We start from the raw sequence: 18,701 nt of genomic DNA on the forward strand, positions 1-18,701 counted from the left end.
ATCAATAAGAAAATATTCTGAGTTTATATCTGCTTTTACAATAACATTGCCACTTTTGTTTAATGATAAACTAAATGCAGCAAATATTGCAACAGCTCATTTAGGTACCCTCTTGAGAAATCTCTACACAAAACACCAAGTACATTCGTTTGCCTGAGCTTATCTTTTATCTTTTTCTAACTGAAATTTGGTATTCTCGTGCTAGTGACTAAGTAGATGAACCTTTTCTCTATGTCTGTAAGTCCCTTAGCTTCAATGTTGATTTTTTACATGATTGTTTCTAAAACTAACAAAACCAGCTTACCTTGTGATATTTCTCTGCTAAATACGGATTTGGGACATTTAAGGGTTTTTTAAATTAATTTTTATTAGGATTGTGTTTTAAAATTTTTATATCTTTACAAAGGTAATTTTTTAAATTATGCATTGAACATAATACATGTCTCAGAAACTATTTTTCATTATATTACTATGAAGATTTTATTCCACTTGGTTCTTCAGTTACTGGCAAATCTTTTTGAAATTTTGTAAAATTTTGTAAAGATAAACCTAATTTTTAGTTTTACCTGTCATTACAGTGGATCTGTGGAGAGCACAGAGTATTTGAGTCTCTTAACTTGCAAGGACTGACCTCTGTCTCTTATTATTCTTTAAGTATCTTGAGTTTTGCCCTCTATAAAAGATAGTCTAGACTGGGCTGTAAACAAAAGAAAGAAACTAAATGAGGTCTCTGTTTCCAAGTGCAATCTTTTCAGTATCTTACCAGATGTTTGGGTATCAAAAAATGAGTTTCCTCCGCTCTAGCCCTGTGAGATCTCCAAAGTCACTGAGCACAGCAGAACTTATAGTCTCTTCCTTCCTCAACCTTACTAGTCACTTTTGTGTAAACTTAATATAGATATTTTAAAAGCAAAATTACTGATATAAATTTAAAATTGCATTCATGGAAGTTGTAAACACCCATTATTTTTAGGCAAACTTACAGAGTTGGGCAGTTCATCTAATTTATAACATTTTTTTTATTATTCCAAAAATAAGTCAAACTATTTCTTTTCTTTTTTAAAAATACTTTTTTATTGGCTCACTGTGAGATAGACCCTTGCAAAGCTGTTCATGATTAGATTTTAGTCCTACAGTGTTCCAACACCCATCCCTCCGCCAGTGTACATTGCCCAGCACCAGTGTCTCCAGGTTCCCTCTCATCACCCCTCACCCCCCACCCATGCCTGCCTCTATGGTAGGCGCTTTTCCTCTCTCTGTCTCTCTGTCTCTGTCTCTGTCTCTCCTTTTTAAGTCTAGTAGTTTTTATCTTGGCATAATAATGTGGAGGACGAAAGACTTGCTCCCAAGTGAAAATTAGTTTAACTTATCATTTAGAACCTCTGGAAATAGTTCTATGCAACTAAAGCAAATGAAGATAAGCTGCTTCAAGAAAACCTAATCTTAGTTAGAAAAGTGAAACTCTGTCATCTGAGCTCACCCAGTCGCTCATTCCCCACTCTCCCCTGAGCAAGTATAACTAAGTATGAAGGAATTTAATCGTTTCCCCTCCTCTCCCATTTGGAGAGCTATGTTCTCAAGAACTATTTTCTGCATTCTTTCTCATACCTTTACCTGCATGTTGTTTAACCAAATTTCCAGAAAAAATGTGCCCAAAAGTATATGCCATTTTCCACCTATTTTCAACTCATGCCAATGCCTTACTGGGAATTCTTGGTGCCAAGTTGTTTTTGCTTGGTTACAATCACGGCTGGGAATCCAGAACAGAGAAGTCCTGTTAGAAGGCCTAGAGTTGAGACCAGCGTTCTTCACTAAATGCTCATCTCAGGGGACACTTTAATTTTTGTGTTCACTATTTTTTTTATTTTGGGGAACTCACAATTAGTGCTTATGACTTACTGCTGGCTCTGTACTCAGTTATCACTCTTGGAGTAACTTACAATGTATTGCCATCAGCTGAGCCCAGGTCAGCTTCAGAAAAAGCTAGTATTATCTCTCCATCCCAGCTATTAATTTCTTAAGGAAAACCCATGGGAGAAATCTGCACAGCCTCAAATTTGGCCATCACTGTCACTGTCATCCCCTTGCTCATCAATTTGCTTGAGCGGGCACCAGTAACATCTCCATTGTGAGACTTGTTGTTACTGTTTTTGGCGTATTGAATATGCCACGGGTAGCTTGCCAGGTTCTGCTGTGCAGGCGAGATACTCTGTAGCTTGCCGGGCCCTCTGAGAGGGGCAGAGGAATCAAACTCAGGTTGGCTGTGTGCAAGGCAAACGCCCTACCCGCTGTGCTATCACTTCAGCAGAAAAAATTTGGCCATAGTCCTTAGACATATATCAAAAGGAGGAACAAAGTGGAATTTTCCACCTTGTGGAAGGATATGGAAAGTAATCTTGTCTTCTGAAGTCATCCAGAAAGAGAGGGGCAGATAAAAAGAAATCTCTCTTGTGTGCCATATTTAAAAAAATTGTAAAAAAAATAGCCAAAGGCAATAGAACTTGAGAACATGTATGGATCTGAGTTTACCATGGTGGCGAGAAGGGGCCAGTTAGGTGTGGTGGAGGGAAGCAGACACTTTCGAGGGTTAGAATGTCATATGTACAAAACCCTGTCATTAACGGTATTATATTATAAACAAATAGCAGTGCATAAATTAAAAATTCAAAGTAGAGATAAATGGACTTCATTGAAGTCCATTAATAAACATGTAATTCAGAGAATACTTTTAAGAGAGCTTATTTTTTACAAATATGTGGTGATAAAAATCTCTATATTATATAAAAAAACCTCTTATAGGTCATTGATAAAAACAATTTAATTTGAAAATGCTATTGCCACAGATCAGTCAGATACGGCACACGTTAATTTCTACAAATTGGGCCACTGGGGAGGCTACTGTTTTGGGAGTGATCCACTGCTCCTTGGCCCAGAGAACATTTATTGAGCAAGGTCAAAGGTGGTTGTGTGTCAAGGGAACAGAAAAACAGTGAAACCCCAAACAATTCCTAAGAGTAATATGTACGTATTAGGGGGCTATTTTTAGAGGAGACCCAGGGAGTATGCATGCTATGGGTGTCATCTCAAGGCCACAGACAATGAGACTGTGCTCGGGCATGGTCTCAGTTCCCTGGGAACACATTGTGCTCTGCCGAGTAGACTGTCACTTCTTTCACCACACCATACCATCAACGTGCTATTATATAAAGACCAGGAAAAATTAAAATCATGTGATCATATCAACAGACACAGAGATTGCATTGGATTAGATCCAACACATATTCATGACAAAAAACTCTTTCAATAAATGGGTATTGAAGCAAGCCATTTACCACAAACCCTTAGTAAATATCGAACTCAATGATGAAAAATTTAAAGATTTTCTTCTGAGATCAGCACAAGACTAGGTTGTAAGGCTCTTACCACTACTATTCAATACTGGGAGTCCTTGCATAACATTAGGTTAGAAAGAGATATTAAGAGAATCTAGATTGGAAAAGAAGTCAACTATCATTGTTTAAAGGTGACATGACACTATACTTAGAAAGCAATAAAGTTTCTACTTAAGACTCCCCTAGAAACAATAAACTTGTATAGTAAGTCTCAGGCTACAAAAATCAATGCACTGAAATCCATGACATTTCTTTATGCAAACAATGAAATTCAATATAGAGAAGTTTAAAAAAAATCACAACCACAATCATACCTCAAAAAAAAAAAGTATTTCAATAAACAAAACTCAAGCATCTGGGAATCAGCTTAAGAGAAGAGGTGAAAGATTTACACACAAAAAACTATGACTCACTACTAAGGAAAATAAAAGAAGACACAAGAAAATGGAGACACATACCTGTTCATGAACTGTAAGGATTAATATTGTCAAAATGATGCTCTATCTAAAGCACTACAAAGACTCAATGCAATCCCTATAAAATACCCAGGACCGGTTTTCCTGAGCGCAAAACGGAGTCGCCGATTCAGCCAAAACAGGACGTGAGCGCGCTTGCGGGAGTCCCCAGGGGGCGGGGGCGGCGACCCCCGCCCACCGCAGTTAGATACTTAAACCCACCTCCCCCACGTGTGCTTCCTTTTGGACCCGGCTGTGGAAGGAGCATGATGGAGGGGCCCGAGGGAGCGCCCTCGGACCCCAAGCAGCCCACTGAACTAATTCCGGCATGGGACCAGAGACCCCACGGCGTGCTGAAGCTGTGGGACCCGGGCATCCCCCAATTCTTTTAACCTGTCTCTCTCTCAACTCCTCCCTCCTGAACACAGCGCAGGGGCCGCGGTTTTCCGGAGCGCAAAACGGAGTCGCCGATTCAGCCAAAACAGGACGTGAGCGCGCTTGCGGGAGTCCCCAGGGGGCGGGGGCGGCGACCCCCGCCCACCGCAGTTAGATACTTAAACCCACCTCCCCCACGTGTGCTTCCTTTTGGACCCGGCTGTGGAAGGAGCATGATGGAGGGGCCCGAGGGAGCGCCCTCGGACCCCAAGCAGCCCACTGAACTAATTCCGGCATGGGACCAGAGACCCCACGGCGTGCTGAAGCTGTGGGACCCGGGCATCCCCCAATTCTTTTAACCTGTCTCTCTCTCAACTCCTCCCTCCTGAACACAGCGCAGGGGCCGCGGTTTTCCTGAGCGCAAAACGGAGACGCTGAGCCTCTCTCTAGGTTTCTCCATCTTATGAGCACCATAAAAGGGTAAAAGTTTATAGTGATGTTATTTCTGGTTGTACTTTCCCTGGACTTTATACAGAAACCCAAAACCGCGCGGCCGCTGCCGCGGCCGCGCGACTTAATGTCATCTTAGTATGAGCAATATGTAATGGTTCCTTTCTAATGGGGCGGATTTTTGTGGGAGATCCTAATAGTAAGTCTGTTGCTGAAATATTGAAGGCAATCAAAGTGGTAGCCATCTCACTAGACTGAACTAAGCTATATCCCCACGCCGGCTGAGAAGAAATTTTCTTCTTTCTCGGGAAGAAACGCGGTGTGTCATCAACTACAGTGTGATGTCCATTAAGCAAACAGACCTGGTGGCGTGGGAATGGGATATAAGGGGAAAAATTATGTACAAGGAACAGCGGGACGCTGGTGGAATCTCGAGCCGGAGCCGACACCAGCGCAAGACCGTCGGTTCCAGAGACTGCTTGCAGATACTCTACAAGTCTATCAACTAAGCCAGAGCCCCACGCCTGCTGATGACGGGAAATAACCATCCTTTTCGGTTTTTTTTTCCCTTGTCAGGCAGCGTGGCGATTACTAAAACAGGCGTGAACTCGGTGGCGCGGGGCAAGGGGGAAAAAGAAAAACTATGTAACAAACAGCGGGACTTAATATCTCTATATTCTTAGCAATGGAGAACTATCAAATGCCTCCTTGGCAATAGGACTGCTTTTCTTTTTTGGGGGAAACCCCAACAACGGTAGTGAGTTGTATGTTGAAACATGGAATGTAATCGAAATAAGGCGTAAACGAAGTGAAACATATCATGTGCAAGGGTTGGGACTGGGGAGGTGGGAGGGGGCGGCAGGTATACTGGGGGGGTTGGTGATGGAAGATGGGCACTGGTGAAGTGAAGGGTGTTTGAGAACTGTATAACCGACATAATCCTGAGAACTATGTAACCCTCCACATGGTGATTCAATAAAATTAAAAAAAAAAAAAATAATAAAAAAAAAATAAAATACCCAGGACATTTTTTTATAGACAGATAAAATGCTACTGAAATCTGTATAGAGTAATAAAACCCCAGGATATACAATGCAATAATATAGCACTGTAGCACTGTTGCACTGTCGTCCCATTGTTCATCATCTCCATTGTGAGACTTGTTGTTACTGTTTTTGGCATATCGAATACGCCACTGGTAGCTTGCCAGATTCTGCCGTGTGGGCAGGATACTCTTGGTAGCTTGTCAGGCTCTCTGAGAGGGATAGAGGAATCTAACCCAGATGAGCCACATGCAAGGCAAACGCCCTACCTACCATGCTATAGCTCCAGAGAAAAAAAAGATGGGAGACTTCCCTTTCTTCAGTTTTAAATTATAATATGAAGCCACCAGGTGGTACTGGAATAAGGACACCTCAGACCAGAGGCAGAGAATTGAGAGCCAAAAATGCATCATCAGGCAAATGAACAACTACTCTTTGACAAAGGAGGAGAGTATTACGTTGATTTTAAAAAAGTTTCTTCAAAAATTGGTGTTGAAGCTGGATCAATATTACAGTGGGTAGGGCACTTGCTTTGCATGAGGTCAACCCAGATTTGATCCTCAGCATTTCTTATGGTCCTCTGAGCATGCCAGGAGTGATCCCTAAGTGCAGAGCTAGGAGAGCACCCTAAGCATCACCGCATCTAGTCCCCAAAACAACAAAAAATGGTACTGGGAAAACTGGTTGGTCATATGTAAAAAAATGAACTCAAACCCCACCTCACATTATGCACAAAAGTCCACAAAAAATGAATTAAAGAACTTGACATCACACGTAAATCTGTAATTATATTGAGAGAAATGCAGTCAGAATACTTCATGACATTGAATCTAGTGGTATCTACAATTATCAAATGCCATTGATCAATCTCCCTCTCAGAGAGCCTGGCAAGCTACCGAGAGCATCCTGCCTGCATGGCAGAATCTGGCAAGCTCCCCGTGGCGTATTTGATATGCCAAAAACAGTAACAACAAGTCTCACAATGGAGACGTTACTGGTGCCCATTTGAACAAATCGATGAGCAACAGGAGACAGTGCTACAGAGCTATTGATCAAGCAAAGAGAAGCAATGGTAAACAAATGAAACTACATCAGACTAAGAAGATTTTGCACTGCAAAAGAAATGATGACCAGAATGAAAAGATACCTCACAGATTGGGAGACTAGATTTACACACGACTCACTTAAGATATGCAAAGCAATTATAAAACTTAAAAGAAAAAGGAAATTGACCCATTAAAAATTGTGGGAAAAGATAAACAGAATCTTCCCTGAAGAAGACATATAGATGGCCAATTAGTCTATGACATCACTGATCATCAGGAACAGGCAAATCAAAACAAAAGTGTAATATCACTTCACAGCAGTGAGACTGGCTCACATCACAAAGTTATTCTGAGATGTCGCATCATAGGAGACGTCCAGATCCACTTGACATTGGCACTACAGTTGCTAACAGACACTGGCAAACTCAAATATCTGGTACTGTACAATTCTCATGACTGCTAGCTTTGCTTCAGGGCACTTTGCAAACCCTTGATCACTATAATGACCTGTGGAACTTTTATTTTATGACCCTTTTTGATGGTACTTTAGTTCTAACTAATGTCCTAAGACCTGTGAGGCATGTGCTAAATCACATCTCTAGAAAGGTCCTCTGTTTTTCCCTCTCTGTTATCAGATGTTGAATCCAAGCTCTCGAACATCCAAGGCATGGACTCCATTACCAAGCTATATCCCAGGCCCCTGGCCTGCAGCACTTTAATACTAATCACTGCCAAGCACCAACAACTGGGTACCTGTGTTCTAATCACTGGCCCCCTAGACCTCAACTCTGTCACTGATGCAAAGCACTCATGAAAGAAAATTTCCAGCAATTATCATTCGCTCACACAAGCTATATTGATGCAAAATTTCCCTTTGTGAATGACTTACATCTCAATCAATTATAATACAGATCAATCATTAATAATTTTAGCAAGAATTCCAGAATCCTTATTTGTGACTGATAATATTTTGTCTACAAATGTATGTGATAAACAGCAATCCTTTTATTGAAACCTTGTCAAACCTAATTTGAATTATTTTTATGCAGCTGTGGGGGTGGTTTTGGCCACACCTATCAGTGCTCAGGACTTACGCCTGGCTCTGCAATCAGGATCAATCTTGACGGGACTTGGGGGACTATCTGCAATGCTGGGAATTGAACCCAGGTTGGCCACATGTAAGACCATAGCCCTATCTGCTGTACTATTGCTCTCGCCATCTAATTAATTTTTATAAAATTGAATCACTGTGAGATACACCATTAGAAAACTGTTCATCATGGTTGGGTCTCAGTCAGACAATGTTCCAAGACCCACCCCTCTACCAGTGTACATTTCCCACCACCACTGTCCCCAGTTTTCCTCCTGCCACCCTCACACCCAGCCTTCCCCTATGGCAGACACTTTTCTTCTTTCTGTCTGTTTCTCCTTTTGGGAATTATGGTTTGCAATATATTCCTAAGCAAATATACATATACCAGGTAATACATTTTGAAGTTAATATAAGAAATAAAGAGGAAAATGTGAAAGTAGGAAAATGATAACTTTTTCTGTCACTCCACATTGAAAATAATTATTGTTTCATCTAATGTTATACTTTTCATGTGGTTATTCCCTATTCTCTATGCTGCTAAGTTCATTTGTACTTTTATTATTTTTTGTTGCCCAGAGCTATTCTAACTTCTTGTTTTGTGATTAAATAAAAAATATTTATTGACTAGAAGAATGAAAATGAGTATAAGAGAATCACAAGACTAACTCTTTCTTATTATTCAGTAACTTTTAAAAATAAAACAGGGGCCGGAAGTTGTGATTGTGTCTTGGTTTGGCCAAGAATGTCCTGCCTAGAGTGTGCTGTAGACTCTGGTTTGGGTGTATCCAACTGGGATCATGTTAGTCCAGTTAAATAAAATCTCTGAGAGGAAGTTTGAAAAACTGATTTGCAAAGTTGTGTTGGATCATTTTGAAAAGCAACAATTCCAAAGAACTTGTAGATGGCTGGAATATAGCAAGGGATATACTAACATCTCCCTCATGTTGGCAATATGCTGTCATTTTTAACCAATTCAACTATTCCTGTGAACTGGAAAAGCATCTACATTTGGAGGGCTATCATGTCCTCTTTCAAGGCACCTTACCCTACTATCCGAAACCAGTGAAGTGTTACCTTAGCAGAACTCTGAGCTAATAACTTCGGAAAGATACCGAATGGAACAACTCAAGAGATACTATCTCCTGAATGCCGCCTCTCTTCTTCTAGTAATGGCTCTGGAACTAAGAGATGGGGAGAACTTTCCAGATATGTGTACTGCTCCTGGAGGCAAATCTACAGGTCTGCTGCTGTGTGCTTGTCCAGGTTTTCTTCACTGTAATGAATACGACAGTCTGAGATGGAGCTCGTTGAGACAGACCTTAGAATCTATCATCCCCAACCCTCTGATAGATGTAATTAAAGAGTCTAAATTGGATGGTAGAAAAATGGGAGATACTCATCCAGAAACATTTGACAAGGTGTTAGTTGATGCTCCATACACAAAAGATAGAAATTGGTTGTTCTTGTCTGATTCTCAGAAGGCTGCTGGTAGAATAATCCAGAGGAGGAATTTGCCTATTCTGCAGGTAGAACTCTTAAGGGGATATGGTGCCACCAGCAGGTCAACCTGTACCTGTGGGGCGAGTGCATCAGCAGACTGATAGTGCCTTCAGGCTTCCTGATACCCCCAAATTGCCACTGCGTCTTTGGCTGGACCCCACAACTTGGGACCAAGTTTACCAATAAATTAAATGGCCAAAAGGTGGGTATGTGGGAGCCAAGCTCACAAACCACCTCTGGCTCGGCTATTCAAGCTCATTTATTGGCCTTCTTTCAGAGACCCATAGATAAATCTTGAAAGCGATCAAAAGCTGCAGTTAATCTTGGACCCGCACATGGCTGAAGAGACCAGTGTAAATCAGAGGGGAGTGGGGTGGTCTGGTTGCCTGCCCAAGCAGAGCCCCTAGCAGCCACTTGCTTCCACAATCCAAAATCACTGCCATACCCCCAGGCTGACTCCACCATTTCAGGATGGACCTCACCAAGATATAATCCATTGAAAATTCTGGTATGCAGGTTTTGTGATTGACAGCTCCAGACTTTCTTGGAATTGGGGTAGGCTACCTCCCCCTACCTCCCAATACTCATGGAACCACTGGCAGTCACCCCCACAAACCAACTCCAGTGCCACCATATAAGCTCTGCTACTGGCCTTGCTTCAGAGACCCATAAATAAATCTTGAAAGAGATAAAAATCTGCAGTCAAGCCTGGACCTGCGCATGGCTGAACAAATGGGTAAATCAGAGGGGAGCAGGTTGGCCTGGTGGCCTGCCCAAGCAGAGCCCCCAGCAGCCGCTTGCTTCCACAATCCAAAAGAGCTGCCATACTCCTGGCCTGACTGCACCATCTTAGGATGGACCTCACCAAGATATATCACTGTACACTGTCGTCCCGTTGTTCATCAATTTGCTCGAGTTGGCACCAGTAATGTCTCCATTCTGAGACTTGTTGTTACTGTTTTTGGCATATCAAATATGCCATGGGTAGCTTGCCAGGCTCTGCTGTGCAGGTGGGATACCAAGATATAATCTGTTGAAAATTCTGGTATGCGGGTTCTGTGACTGAAGTGTCCAGGCTTTCTCGGGGTCAGGGTGGGCTACCTCCCACTGTGTCCTCATACTTCTGGAAGCCTTAGCAGTCACATCTAAACCCTAAAGTGTCCACCCAGTTGAAAAGATACTCCAGCCTTACCATCCTGATAAAAATACCAAATGCCCTGAACAAACACCATGACCTCTTAGCACCTGTATTGCAAACCATGATGCATAAAAGGAAAAGGAGAGAGACCAAGAAGGAAAGTACCTCCCATAAAGGGAGGATGGGTAGGAAGTGGGAGATAGAGATAGGGAAATAGGGAACATCAGTGGAGGGAAATGTATATGGGTGGGGGGATGGGTTCTGGATCATTGTACGACTGAAACCCAATTATAAACAGCTTTGGAATGGTCTATCTCACAGATATCCAATTAAAAATAAATTTTTAAAAGTAATGTGGAATTCATGCCCAATTCAATCAGCTTAATCAATGGCTGAATAAAGAGCAGTACTCCTACATTTAAAAAAGCAATGACTTACATTAGTTCTATTTATGAAAAGTTTGGGTATTTTTATGTAAAAAATAAATAAAACAGGTACAAAATTTTTAAAAAATCTAGGCATAGTGATTCAGTTATCTTTAAAATTGTATAGTTATCTTATTGCATCTGCTAGAGATCCAAGAATAGCAGAATGGATACACCATAAACAATTTAGAAGAATAGACACTTTTCAAGTTTCTCATAATATGAACCATATAATTTATCTGTATATGTTTTAAATATAAACTTTTCCCCCTTCTCTGACTTTACATATTAATAAAGTTAATAAGCTAAAAAGTTTAGATTCCATTTGAATATAAATTAACAATGATTAAAATTAATTACATATTTTACAAGTCAGATTGCATATTTTTATTTTTAATATTTCTATTTGGCTAGATGCTTTAAGTAAAATTTTCCATTAGATTCATAAGATTATACTAATCACAGTTAATAGGTAAAATGCACATATAAATCTTTGTCTATAACCAGAGCTTTTCATGTGCTAAGAAATTGCTTACTGTGCCAGGAGAAAGTCATGTACCTTATCAATGGGGATATATGCACTAATCTAATTAGTAGAAATACTGTATTCCTGGAATAAGACCCTGTATTCTTTCAGAGTATCATTTTGCTTTTGAGAATTGGGCAGAGCTGAACATATTTTTTTTAAATCAAGATCTAAAATATCTAACTACAACCACATAACTCTTTAAAACAGCTTAAAACTGTGCTTCATTTTACTAACACCCAAGAATAATAGAGATAAGTACCAGGAGGATTGCTCCATGGCTTCGAAGCCAGCTTCACATGCTGGGGCAAAAGGCAGCTCAGAAAGAGAAGGGACCACCAAGTAAAGGGTGCTAGGAGGGCCTGCTCAGGATGGGAGATGCGTGCTGAAAATAGACTATAGACCGAACATGATGACCACTTAATACCTCTATTGCAAACCACAACACCCAAAAGGAGAGGGAAAAGAGAAGGGAATGCCCTGCCACAGAGGCACAGTGGGGTAGGGATGGATAAGGGTGGTGAGAGGGATACTGGGATCATTGGTGGTGAAGAATGGGCATTGGTGGAGGGATGGGTACTCGATCATTGTATGACTAAAACACAAGCATGAAAGTTTGTAAGTCTATAACTGTACCTCACAGTAATTCATTAATAAAAAAATATTAAAAACTGTTTCATTTTTAATGTATCTTTATTGCTTTCTTGGTTTAAAGAGTAATCACCTGGTTATTTTCCATGTTTTTCTATGCACTGTAGCACTGTCATCCCATTGTTCATCGATTTGCTGAGCGGACACCAGTAATGTCTCCATTGTGAGACTTTTTACTGTTTTTGGCATATCGAACACACCATGGGTAGCTTGCCAGGCTCTGCTATGCAAGTGGTATACTCTCGGTAGCTTGCCAGGATCTCCGATTTGGTGAACACTTACCCTGATTAAATAAAACATATAGTATACTTGATCTCACAGAGTGTACAGAGATTATGAGCTATATACTATGTATTATAGTATCTATGATATACCTGATGAGTGTTAACAAAGATTTTCAGATTTTTTCCTTCCCCAAACGTGGTAGGTACTGAATGCTATTTCCACCTTAACTCACTCCCTCTTGATTATTATTTTTTCCCTTCCACACATTTCTGTCAGAATTTGCTGGGGACAGTGTAACTGATAGCATCTCATTTTTTTCTCATTATGGGTTGAGGGAAATACCGTGTTTTCTTTTTTAGAATCTCTTCCATATCTATATTGTATCCCTGCAACAACCTTTTAGTTCTGATTGGTCATAAAAGTTGGAACAATGGGAGAGTTACCATATTATGAGACAAATCTAGGCAGAATATTGCTTGGTATAAAAAATAATACTCTTTTCCATACATAGGGAGAATGGTTAGAGGTTTTAAATGTTCCTTTTGGGGATCCACTCTAGAAGATTTGTATGTCCAAAAGTGGGATTTATGTTTGCAAATAATGCTTCCTCAGTCTCTGCATACAGAGAAATTCCCAGCTAGAATAGTTAGTACTATATTTCCAGGAAATAAAAATTATCTTGTTCTATGTGGTCTGAAAACAGTAATTTTCAAATGTACCTAAGTATCTCATTAGTAATGATGAGTGACAGAGGGTGAGAGAGAAACTCCAGAGAGATTTGAGACATAATATATAGGTAAATTATTCAGAAGTCACTAAAAGAAAAAAAACCTGTACTTGATAAGCCTCATTGGGTTTTGGAGTTGGCATATAATGCATTTGGCTATATTTCTCTGATCATTTATTAGTGTCCTCAAAGTTGATTTTGGTAAAATATGGACCAGAACAAAAGAGTAGTGTCTTCAAAGTTGATTTTGGTAAAATATGGACCAGAACAAAAGAGAACTTTGGAGTCAACTTACCTGTACGGTAGTAGTTTTAAAAAATCTTACTTCAGAATACAATACCTGCTTTATTTTTTTTTATTTATTTATTTATTTTATTTTATTTTATTTTTTATTTATTTTTTTTTTATTGTGGAAAGTTACAAAGTTACAAAGTTTTCAGGTTTAAATCTCAGTTATACAATGCTCGAATACCCATCCCTTCACCAGTGCTCATATTCCACCACCAAGAATCCCAGTATAGCTCCACCCCGCCCCCTCACACCCCAAATCCCCCCACGCCCCTAGCCCCCCACCCTAAGCCCCCCCCCGCCTGTGTAACTAATAAATTTCACTTTACTTTCACTTTGATTGCATACAATATTTCAACAAAACTCACTATTATTGTTTGGAGAGTCTCTCCCCTAAAGTCAGACCTGCTGAAAAGGAAGCAATAGATAATTTGTTTTCCATTGCTGAGGATGAAGAAGTGTGAGGTCGAGTGACCACACTTAGCGGCCTCTCAGTTTTGGGTTTCTGTAATTTAGTATTTTAGTAACTAAGTCCAGAGAGATATCTGCCAGAAGTTGCATCGTTGCCAACTTGTACTTCTCAGTTACATTATATTCCACATATGAGTGCAATCTTTCTATGTCTGTCTCTTTCTTTCTGACTCATTTCACTCAACATGATACTTTCCATGTTGATCCACTTGTATGCAAATCTCATGACTTCATGTTTCCTGACAGCTACATAGTATTCCATTGTGTAAATATACCAGAGTTTCTTTAGCCAATCATCTGTTTTCGGGCACTCTGGTTTTTTCCATATTGTGGCTATTGTGAACAGAGCGGCAATGAACATGGAAATGCAGATGTCATCTCTACTATACCTTTTTGCCTCTCCGGGATATATTCCCAGGAGTGGTATTGCTGGGTCAAATGGGAGCTCAATTTCTAACTTTTTGAGAATCGTCCATATTGTTTTCCAAAAGGGCTGAACCAGTCGGCATTCCCACCAGCAGTGAAGGAGAGTCCCTTTCTCCCCACATCCACGCCAACACCGGTTGCTTTTGTTTTTGGGGATGTGGGCCAGTCTCTGTGGTGTGAGATGATATCTCATTGGCTTTCCTATATGCAAATAATGAGAGAGAAGAAAGTGACCTGAGAAAAGCAATCCCATTCACAATTGCGCCTCAAAAAATCAAATACCTCGGAATCAGCTTAACAAAGGAGGTAAAAGACTTGTATAATGAAAACTATAAAACACTACTTCAGGAAATAAAAGAGGACACGAGGAAATGGAAAGACATCCCCTGCTCATGGATTGGAAGAATTAATATTGTCAAAATGGCAATTCTCCCCAAAGCATTGTACAAATTCAATGCGATCCCTATAGGGATACCCTTGACATTCTTCAAAGAAATGGAGCAAGCGCTCCTGAAATTCATATGGAACAATAAGCCCCCACGAATAGCTAAAGCAATCCTTGGGAAAAAGAAAATGGGAGGAATCAACCTCCCCAACTTCCAACTCTACTACAAAGCGGTAGTCATTAAAACAGCATGGTACTGGAACAAAGGCAGAGCGGCAGACCAATGGAACAGGGTTGAATACTCTGACATACACCCCCAAATATATGATCATCTAATCTTTGATAAGGGAGCAAGAACTGTGAAGTGGAGCAAGGAAAGCATGTTTAACAAATTGTGCTGGCAAAACTGGACGGCTACATGCAAAAAATGGGCTTAGACCTCCATCTATCACCATGTACAAAAATCAGATCAAACTGGATTAAAGACCTCAACATCAGACCAGAATCCCTAAGGTACATCGAAGATAAGGTCGGCAAAACCCTCCACGACATTGAAGCCAAAGGTATCTTCAAAGCTGACACGCCACTGGCTAAGCTAGTGAAAACAAAGATAAATAAATGGGACTATCTCAAACTAAGAAGCTTCTGCAACTCAAAAGAAACAGTGACCAAAATACAAAGACAGTCTACAGAATGGGAAAGGATATTTATGCAGTACCCATCCGATAAAGGGTTGATAACAAGGATATACAATGCACTGGTTGAACTCCACAAGAAGAAAACTGCCAACCCGATCAAAAAATGGGCTGATGAAATGAACAGAAACTTTCCCAAAGAAGAAATCCGAATGGCTAAGAGGCACATGAGAAAATGTTCCACATCACTAATCATCAGGGAAATGCAGTACAATACCTGCTTTAAAGTAAAGGTTCAAAAAAACAAAAGCAACCACTGTTGGAGAGGATGTGGGGAGAAAGGGACCCTTCTACACTGCTGGTGGGAATGCCGACTAGTTCAGCCCTTTTGGAAAACAATATGGACGATTCTCAAAAAACTAGATGTTGAACTCCCATTTGACCCAGCAATACCATTGCTGGGAATATATCCCAGAGAAGCAAAAAAGTATAGTCGAAATGACATCTGCACATGTATGTTCATCGCAGCACTGTTTACAATAGCCAGAATCTGGAAAAAACCTGAGTGCCCTAGAACAGATGACTGGTTGAAGAAACTTTGGTACATCTATAACAATGGAATACTACGCAGCTGTTAGGAAAAATGAGGTCATGAAGTTTGCATATAAGTGGATCAGCATGGAAAGTATCATGCTAAGTGAAATGAGTCAGAAAGAGAGAGACAGACATAGAAAGATTGCACTCATCTGTGGAATATAGAATAGTAGACTAGGAGACTAACACCCAAGAATAGTAGAAATAAGTACCAGGAGGTTGACTCTATGGCTTGGAGTCTGGTCTCTCATTCTGGGCAACTCAGAGAAGGGAACACCAAGTAAAATGTGGTCGGAGGTCATGCGGGGGAGGGGTGACATGTGCCGAATGTAGACTAGAGACTGAACACAATGGCCACTCAACACCTTTGTTGCAAACCACAACACCTAATCAGAGAGAGAGAACAAAAGGGAATACCCTGCCACAGTGGCAGTGTGGGGTGGGGTGGGGAGATGGGACTGGGGAGGGTGGGAGAGATGCTGGGTTTACTGGTGGTAGAGGATGGGCACTGGTGAAGGGATGGGTTCTTGAACTTTGTATGGGGGAACATGAGCACAATAATGTATAATTCATTTCAATTCTTAATGTAATTTTATTAGATCAATAAAGTCCAGATGGAAAAAAAAGAAATGGTTCAAACTATTTTCACCCCAAGGAAAGATACACATTTTTCTTTAATTTTCCTTTGAGTTATTATGAACATAGGGGCACAAAGAATCTTTGAAATAGAAATTCTTGTATGTCACATAAAAATGCAATTGAAAGGGCCTGAGGGCCAGTACAGAGAACACAGGGGGGATGCTAGCTTTTTATGTGGCACGTCCAGGCTAATCTCCAGTACACATATGCCCCCTGAGCTCTGGCAGGACTGAGCCCTGGGCACAGACCCAGGGGTAAGCCCTGAGAAGACCCACATGCGTCTTACCTCTTCACCCCCTGCCAGTACAATTGAAATTCAGGCCTCCATAGTATTTTTCCTTCATTTCTGAGATAACAGGCATCATAAATTAAAAATATTTCGTTCCAATAAATGTCTAGATATTATTTTAAATAAATAATTTATTAAGCTATAGCTAATGCTCTCCAGCATGCTTTTACACTTGACATAAATGCTATCAACACTTAGGCTTTCTGTTTTATTCTTTTCAAAATAATTGACTTTGTGATTCTCTAAGATTGTAATCAGTAGCTATTTCATTCATTTCCACACAATATAAAACTTAATTACATAGATATGATATATATATTTATTTATCACTCTTCTGTAGACACTAGAGTACTATGGTGTTCAAATAAGACAAGATTTGACTTGTACTTATATCTTTCTTCCCCATGGGGAAACAAGGAGTTTTGTGGTTTGTATCCATTAGGGAAGATTAAATTATTTACCATTATTACCATTATTACCATTGTGAGAGCAGCTTTCTCAAACTTTTAGGGCAGAAAACAGACTGTTATTAGGGTTAGAGGGAGCAGAATTCAGGGAAGAAAGGAGGGACTGATGAAACCATTAAGATTTTGAGTTAACTGGTTTGTAGGATTTGTAAAAAACATGTAAGTTTCAGAAGAATCCTTGCTCAAACATCAGAGGAAGCTATTTTATATTTACTGTTTTCACAAGACATAGACCCAGAGACTACATATATGTATATATTGGTTTTGGGGCCAGACCCAGTGGTGCTAAGGACTTACTTTTGGCCCTGTGTTCAGGGAGCAGTCCTGGCAGAGTCTGGGGTCATTTTGGGAAAAAATCTCACGAAAAATTTGGGTAAGGCAAGTGTCCTGTCCACTATATTATCTCTCTGGCTCTAGACACAATATTTTTAAAAGAGTTTTGGAATTCTAAGAGTCATCCTTCAAGTGGGTTTGTAATTGTGTTTATTTCCCATTCAATATGGTATTAAATAATCATCCAATATTACTTGTCAGGATTTCGTATTAAGGTTTCTTTGAATCATTTCAATGACTTGAAAAATTGGAAATCGTATCAGTGGAAATGGATACATACCCCTTTCCTATTCTTAGAATGAAAAAATAGAAACATATTCAAAAGTTCTGTAGTTTATCAAACTCGTTCACAGCTTGTTCAGTTCTTCTGAAGAAATGACAACGCTTCTTCTTTTATAATTACATCAGCCTGGATGAGATATGACATCTTTTCTTTTTCTTATAGGGACACTTGTTTGGTTATATAACTGACAAAGGAGAAAACCTAACAATATTCCAATATGATGTGACTTAACAAAGATGAGACTTCCGGTCCTTGCTTATCAAGGGTCTAACTATCTGACTTAGAAGGATGTTGTGCTCAAGAGACCCACACAAAAGCAGTATTTTTGTTGTATCTTTTCTATTGGTTTTTCTGTCCTTGTTATTTGGGCCATACCTAGTGGTACTTGGGGCTTGCTCCTGGCTTCGTGTTCAGGACTCACTCCTGGTTGTGTGCAAGGGACCAGAGCTGGTGCCAGTAATCCCACCAGGATCATCTGCATGCAAGGACAAGTGCCTTAACCTTGGTACTGTATCTCCAGCTCAATATTCCTTTTTGACAGTGACCAGTAGGTTTATTAGGTATGAACTGATGCAAAGCTATTACGAATATTTTGGAATAAATAAGACTCTGGAGTTTTTATATAACCTTAGAAAAATGCCCTTCAAATTTCCAGAAGATTGAATTTCTTGCCGGTCAAGATATTGGGGATTCAAAACAGACTTAATTTAATTTAGAGAAATAAATAAGAAATCTATGTTTCTGAGGAATAAATTTCATACCTGCTATATTTGAAAAAGCAATTCAGTAAAAACATCAATAAAGAGGTATGCACTCAATGACCTAAGTAAAACCAATGCTTTAAA

The 18,701-nt window shown here is 40.0% G+C and overlaps 1 pseudogene; it reads left to right on the top strand.

The window, feature by feature from the left end:
* The first annotated feature begins 8,651 nt into the window (after nt 1-8,651).
* Nucleotides 8,652-18,701, top strand: part of LOC101548431 (tRNA (cytosine(34)-C(5))-methyltransferase, mitochondrial-like) — an 84,098-nt pseudogene continuing 74,048 nt past the window's right edge.

Source organism: Sorex araneus, chromosome 5, assembly GCF_027595985.1.
Source record: "Sorex araneus isolate mSorAra2 chromosome 5, mSorAra2.pri, whole genome shotgun sequence".
Taxonomy (NCBI): Eukaryota; Metazoa; Chordata; class Mammalia; order Eulipotyphla; family Soricidae; genus Sorex; species Sorex araneus.